Raw genomic sequence first — 7340 nt, forward strand, 5'->3', positions numbered from 1 at the left:
GGGGGTTAGTTCGCTCCCTATTCTTGTCCATGTACGGGGTGGGGACCGGTTGCCAGGGTTGACCGTGACCCCCGAGATCTGTGAAATAAATCTGAACCGAGCAACACCTGAGCCACCGAGCTGACGTGCAGGGTGACGTATTTCTGCGTTGGACCCTGAAGGCATCATCTTCCTGGTTCAATGGGATTTCTCCATGTGAGTTTGGATTATTGCATACAATAATCTCTCTGGTTGGTATCCTACAGATACTACTTTTTTAGTGCTATTTGATTTCTATTTGAGGTGTTTACATTTTGGATTGTTTATGTATAGTCTTTTAATTTCTCTAATGTACAATGACTTGTCTATTTATGCTGCTGCAAAGCAAACATTTCCCAGTTAGCTGTTAGCTGTGAGCCGTTAGCTGTGATCTGTTAGCTGTTAGCTGTGAGCTGTTAGCCGTTAGCTGTTAGCTGTGATCCGTTAGCTGTGAGCTGTTAGCCGTTAGCTGTGAGCTGTTAGCCGTTAGCTGTGAGCTGTTAGCCGTTAGCCGTTAGCTGTTAGCTGTGAGCCGTTAGCTGTGATCTGTTAGCTGTTAGCTGTGATCTGTGAGCTGTTAGCCGTTAGCTGTTAGCTGTGATCCGTTAGCTGTGAGCTGTTAGCCGTTAGCTGTGAGCTGTTAGCCGTTAGCCGTTAGCTGTTAGCTGTGAGCCGTTAGCTGTGATCTGTTAGCTGTTAGCTGTGATCTGTGAGCTGTTAGCCGTTAGCTGTTAGCAGGGTTGGGTTGTAACGGAATACATGTAACGGCGTTACGTAATCAGAATACAAAAATCAAGTAACTGTATTCAGCTCGCGTTACATTTGAAAAACGAGTAATCTGATTACAGTTACTTTCGTAAACCTGAAGTGAATACATTTTGGAATACTTATTGGAATTATTGGTGGAAAGATTTCCTCACAACATTTAATATTCAAGTAGTAAAAGCCGAATCATCACAGCCCACAAAACCGCCGCAGATGGACCAAAAAGCGATTGAAAAAAAAATCGCGGGTCCGCTCGCTCAGTGAAACAATAACAACGAAACATGGAGGAACAAAAGTCTGCGTTTAAATCGCGTGTTTGTGTGTGTATATATAGGTGTGTGTGGTTAAAACACATCAGCCTGCGGTCGCTCTTTAGTCTTTAGCCTTACTAATGATTATTTCTGAAGGTAAACACAGTGAAGGCGGTGCGTGAAAGGCACTGCGCGGCCCGCTCGTCTTCTCGGAGGCGGAGCTAACCCTCCCGCTGCCTCCTGGCGCTGCAGAGATGTCATGAAGTGAAGCAGGTGTTCCTTCTATAAAACAGCTGTGGGCAGCAGATACTGTGAGAGTCACGGACATGAATTCATAGATCAAGGCAGACTGGTGCACACACTCTCCTGTTTTGCCAATCCGGTGCGTAAACAAATATAGCTCTACACCCCTGGCCGACATGTCCTTAAAATGAAGTCAGAGTTCGACATTTGAATTAATGTCCTGCCAACACAGGCAGGACAGAAGGCGACACGCCCGTTCTAAGCCGTGTCCCTCACTCCTCACATCCCAAGCTGCATCCCCAACACGTGTATTATGTTGTTACATCGTTTCAGATGTGATGTTTCAATGTGCTCTTGATAAGCCATTAAAACAGTAAAACACGTTCAGTTTCCTTTTGCTTTTTGTGTCTCCTGTTCACCAAAACATCCATCTGTGATGGAAAAAGAAAGTAATCCAAAAGTAATCTAAAAGTAATCTGATTACTTTTTTAAGACACGTAACTGTAACTGTATTCGGATTACTTTCAGAGCCATGTAATCAGTAACTGATTACATTTACAAAGTAACCCTCCCAACCCTGGCTGTTAGCTGTGATCTGTTAGCCGTTAGCTGTTAGCTGTGATCTGTTAGCCGTTAGCTGTTAGCACAGAGATCTCACAGCTCCTCATTTCTGTTCAGAAACTGGACAAATATCAGTGTTTAAAAATATACAAACCAAATACTGTCTAAGTCACTGCTTCTTTATGTTTGTATGACGTTATCGTGAGAGTGTCGGAGCAGCTAACGGTAGCTTAGCTTAGCCTGATCGATCCAATCTACGTTCAGAAAACAGACATTTTAAAAGTGTCTCGTCTGCAGCCTTGTAAGCACACTTGTCAAAGCATGAATTCCCCAAATCATCACTGTGAGCTAAGGAGAAGATAAAGTATATTGCCAACACTATATGTGGTCCCTTTACAGAAGTGCAGACCTGTCTAGAGGAGATTTAAACCACAACATGTTCATATTGAGAGCTGAATACTTCGATACAAGCGTTAAGGAGAGTTTAAAACGTCGTGATTTACTGAACACGTTCCTCATGTTGAGCTCCAGCTCGTTTCATTTCGCTCTTCAGGGTGAATCGGTGCTCATTGCCAGTTTAGCTGCTATAGCAACGAAAGCCCCTTCACAGGAGTGCACCTTTTCCACAACTGACAATATCACAACATTTTATGACAATTAAATAAAAAGCCCTAAAAGAAAGAACAGGAAAACCGACACCCACTCAGAACAAAATGATTGCTGGTGTTCAACTGAAACACATCAGGGGTCAAAGAGCCCGCGGTAAATAACGACAGAGGAACTTTGAATAGCTGCGTCGTGTAGCGTCTGTTAATGGATTTAAAACAGAAGACATCTGCAGGAATGGAGCCTTTTACATAAATGATCCTCTGATAGACGGGTATCGATCCCAGAGAGACAGCATCTGCTTCAGAGAGAGACTGAAGGGCCGACCTTGTGAGCGTTTGTTATATTTGAACCAACATATCCAAGGCTCAAACATTAAAACCTCCTCTGCTGTAGTGTCCTTGAGCAAAACGCTCCATATCCGTACACGCTGACCCCTCTGCAGAGTCCCATCTGTTAGTGTACATTCAAGCTTTTTTGCAATCGAGAAACATGTTTATGGTAACATGGAAAAGCAGCGTTCAGTTATTATTTTTAAATCCAGGCTGAAGACTTTTCTTTTTGTCGCTGCTTTTAATTGAACTATTCACATCTTAAACTGCACTGCAACTTTTATCCATGTACTTTTTCTTTTAATGTTTATTTTATTAGCTTTTTTTTTTAATGACTGATTTTAAATGCCATTTTCTTAATGTCTTTCATTTTTTGTAAAGCACTTTTGCCTTGTGTTGAAAAGTGCTATATAAATAAACTTGCCTTGCCTCGCCTCGCCTCGCCTCGCCTTGCCTCGCCTTGCCTCGCCTTGCCTCGCCTTGCCTCGCCTTGCCTCGCCTTGCCTAGCCTCGCCTCGCCTAGCCTCACCTAGCCTCACCTCGCCTCGCCTAGCCTCGCCTGGCCTCGCCTAGCCTCGCCTGGCCTGGCCTAGCCTCGCCTTGTCTAGCCTCGCCTAGCCTCGCCTCGTCTAGCCTCGCCTAGCCTCGCCTTGCCTAGCCTCGCCTCGCCTTGCCTTGCCTCGTCTAGCCTCGCCTCGCCTAGCCTCGCCTAGCCTCGCCTAGCCTCGCCTAGCCTAGCCTCGCCTAGCCTCGCCTCGTCTAGCCTTTATTTTGTTATAAACACAAAACAATGAAGGTGTCAGAGGTCAAATAACTATATGCATGTAAAATACACAATAATTATGTTTTTTAGCTGAATTTAAATGCATTTGAATCGGGCATACATTGAAAAAATCTAGTAGTATTTACTTTTTTTACTTCTGTTTGTACGAAAATTGCTTTGGTCTCTTTTAAATAATTAGATTTTTCAGATTTTTTTTTATTTAAATGGTCCAGACAGATAATTGAGAGACTCGCCGGAAAGTAAACACGGGTAAAATAACGATATGCATGTCAAATACACATGGATTGTGTTATTTAACTGAATTTAAATGCATTTTAACCGAGCATGCATTGAAGACGTGTTAATAAATGTAATCAGAGTAACTTTTTTTCAATTTTTACAACATTGCTTTAGTCTCTTTCAAATAATTAGATTTCTCTTTGTTCTTTTTACTTAAAGGTCACCTCTCATGCTATTTTAGGCAATAGCATAGCTCTCAGATATACAAATATATAAAAAACATAAAGTGTTTTGCTCAGAACACCAATCAGATGATTCTTGCCACGCCTCATATCCCTCTGTTTCACTTCCTGTTTCTAAAGAGCTGATTCGGGGATAAAGCTTTAAAGAGGAGGGGTCTGAGCTCATGGGGACCCGGCAGCTACCGTCTAAACTAAAGGCTGCCGTGATGAAACTCCATATCATGGATTATCAAGGATCTGAAACAGTCTGGAGCTCAAAGGCTTTCTCTCTTGCCGGTTACACCACAAGGTGAGTTCCTTTCTACTTCCTGCTTCTTCACACACATGCTCTCCAGCACAGGTTAGCTCTGAGTGTTAGCATGCTAATGTAAACACCGACCATATTACGTCCAAAACAGTCGGGCATTGTTTCTGATAGCAACGTTTCTGATTGGCCCGTGGGTCCACATTTCAGATGTTACGTCATATCGGACGCAAATCTGGATCAGCTCCGTTGTTCCCCCGTTTTTAGAGATTTGGGTACGGAGGAAAAGAGAGAGGGTTTATTTCCTGACGCTGCGTGAGTTCCCCGACACACCGGGGACACATTGATGTATAAGAGACATCAAAAAGTGCATTTTGCATGATAGGTCCCCTTTAAATGGAGCAAACAGATAATAAAGAAACTCATCAGAAAGTAAACACATGTGTAAATACCTGTCAGAGGCAGCCCTGAACATTACAGCGTATTTAATTCACTCGTCTTGGAGATGGGAGTTGGTGTCTACAGTTAAAATCAGATAACAATACACATTATTTGACGCTAACAGACCTCGTCTTGTGTCCCGTGTTTCATATTAGAGCTCGTGTTGTGGCCAAAAGTGCGCGGGGCCTGGCTGTCAGGCTCATTAAATGATAATGATGTTATGGCTGAAGCGTTAGCAGCAGCTGCCGTCTTCCACATTATTTACCAACGTACTGAAGCACAATTTTGAGGGACTTGCACTTTTGGCATGGCTGGTTTATTTATAAAGCACCTTTCAACACACGGCAATTCAAAGTGTTATTAAGGACTAGTGCAGCAGAAACACATTTAAATACAGTTTTAGAGAATAGAGAATTGCTGCGTTATACTACTAACCGTACGCCACTACGTTTTGGAAGCACATCTTTATTTACATTGTTTGAAAACGTATGATATCAATGTTTAAGGTGGACAGGTGAAATCTCACTGCTGTCCTTGAGAGCTGATGTGCCGTCAAACCAAGCGGAAAGAGGCTCAGAAGCTCGGGCAATGGTAACCTTAGTGATCGTGTCACTTCGGTCATTATATTCAATTTTAAAGGCAAAACATTGGTGAGAAAATAAGATAGTCACTACTTGGTATATACTCTAATATCACACATTATCATCAAGAGGCTTTCAAATCCTTCGATTCCCCCAAACATATTCAAAGAGTGGCCCCAGACACACAGACGTTGTGCGTTCACAATAACCGAAATAGTAAAGTTACAGTACAGAAAAGGCTAAATTGGAAGCCAGACGTTTTGAATCGTGTTTCCCCGACACGCCTGAACCATGACATACTTCAGTAATTGAAACATTACGGCACCCTATAGTGCTGTAGCTGCGGGGCTCAGTGTGTGTGTGTGTGTGTGTGTGTGTGTGTGTGTTGTGTGGTGTGTGTGTGTGTGTGTGTGTGTGTGTGTGTGTGTGTGTGTGTGTGTGTGTGTGTGTGTGTGTGTGTGTGTGTGTGTGTGTGTGTGTGTGGTGTGTGTTGTGTGTGTGTGTGTGTGTGTGTGTGTGTGTGTGTGTGTGTGTGTGTGTGTGTGTGACCTGAATCAATAAGGGTCAGGGTGAAAGGGTCGTCTGAAGTCTCTGTAAACCGACAGTGGTTTTAAAGGGCAGCTGAGGCCCTTTTTCACCGCCGGATTAACCCCCTCCTGCCCAACAACTAGTTTCATTTCCTAATGGAGCTGCAGGCGAGGGGATTACTGCGATGGCAGGCCCGTGACGAGAAGTGTCTTCACCTCAGAAGAGGATGTAAGACGCCCGGGATCTTCTTTGCTTTCTGACGGGTCATTATCTATCCACCATGTTCTCTCCTGCAGGCGGCCTCCATTCCCCGTAACCTCGGATCAGCCTCTTTTAAATAAAACGGACCTCGAATGTGAAGATGAGAACTCCACCTGAGGGCTTTTGGTACAGCTAGTTCCTGAGCAGACGTCCTTCACATGCTGATATCCAAGAGGGAGTCACACAGTCACAAGATGGAGGGATCGGTTCTTCTCTGTAATCACATCCTGTCATGAACAAAATACTGACTTTTTCACAAAATCACAAAATTCTGTATTTTTTCAAAATCCTGACTTTTTTCTCAAAATACTGACTTTTTTTCTCAAAATTTTGACTTTTTTCTCAAAATACTGACTTTTTTCTCAAAATCTTGACCTTTTTTCTCAAAATACTGACCTTTTTTCTCAAAAATACTGACTTTTTTTCAGAAATGAGCATGCTTGATGCATCATGATGCCTCTCTCCATCATGTTCATCACACAGCTATCACATGCCTCAAGCAGTCCTGATGCTCTTCCAGGTCATCTCACATCCTGTCATGTTCACAGCTGCAGTTGATACCTCTGTTAGCATGTCACTCTCATGTTGGAAGAGGACACTCAGGACTTTCCCAACAGTTTGCTCGAGGAAATCCGTCCTCCCGCTCCGAGACGTGTCCTCGAGTTGAAGAAATAAGACATCGGTGATGGGTAAAGCACCGGGTGACTCCACGTTTGCTTAACTACCCGCTCACCTTCGCGTAGCGTTGGAAAAGCCCGCGGTCACGTCGACCCTCAGAGAGGTAATTGGCCGGTAAATATGGAGCGGCTCGCGGGGGGCGTCCTGCCTCATCGATACATCTGAATGTCAGGAGGAAATATACACGTTGTGATTACATTAAGAGTTTATACATGTCGTTCCCGGGTGTGCGATACAGGCAGAGATGGGACTTAGCCTGTAGCTTAGCACGCAGACTGGATTCTCGGGGGAAGCAAGGAGGTGAAAGTGAACTTTAACGTGGTTTTCTAGATGTAGTCGCAAAGATGGTTTTAAGTGGCGTTCGTTTGGAGCGTTATCGTGGCTGTTATTGGCGTGAAACTTGGTTAAATCATCAGCAGGAAAGTCTTACAACTGCTCGTAAAATATCTTTAATAAAAGTTGAAGTATTTACATTGTTGGAAAACGTATGATATCAAAGTATAAACGAAGAGTACAGGTGAAGCACCCCGGTAGTATTTGGAGTAGTCTCACTGCTGTCTCCTTGTGTACCAGCTTTTGTCCGTCT

The 7340-nt window shown here is 43.7% G+C and overlaps 1 long non-coding RNA gene across 1 annotated transcript in view; it reads right to left on the bottom strand.

Moving 5' to 3' along the window:
* Positions 1–5784: 5784 nt before the first annotated feature.
* Positions 5785–7340, bottom strand: part of LOC139433330 (uncharacterized) — a 6736-nt gene continuing 5180 nt past the window's right edge. The window contains exons 2-3 of the long non-coding RNA XR_011642855.1: positions 6495–6915; positions 5785–6430 (exon numbers count right to left, since the gene is read on the bottom strand). This is a non-coding gene — a long non-coding RNA (uncharacterized lncRNA). The remainder of the gene's footprint in view (positions 6431–6494; positions 6916–7340) is intronic.

The sequence above is a fragment of the Pseudochaenichthys georgianus genome, unplaced genomic scaffold (genome assembly GCF_902827115.2).
Source record: "Pseudochaenichthys georgianus unplaced genomic scaffold, fPseGeo1.2 scaffold_2025_arrow_ctg1, whole genome shotgun sequence".
NCBI classification, from domain to species: domain Eukaryota; kingdom Metazoa; phylum Chordata; class Actinopteri; order Perciformes; family Channichthyidae; genus Pseudochaenichthys; species Pseudochaenichthys georgianus.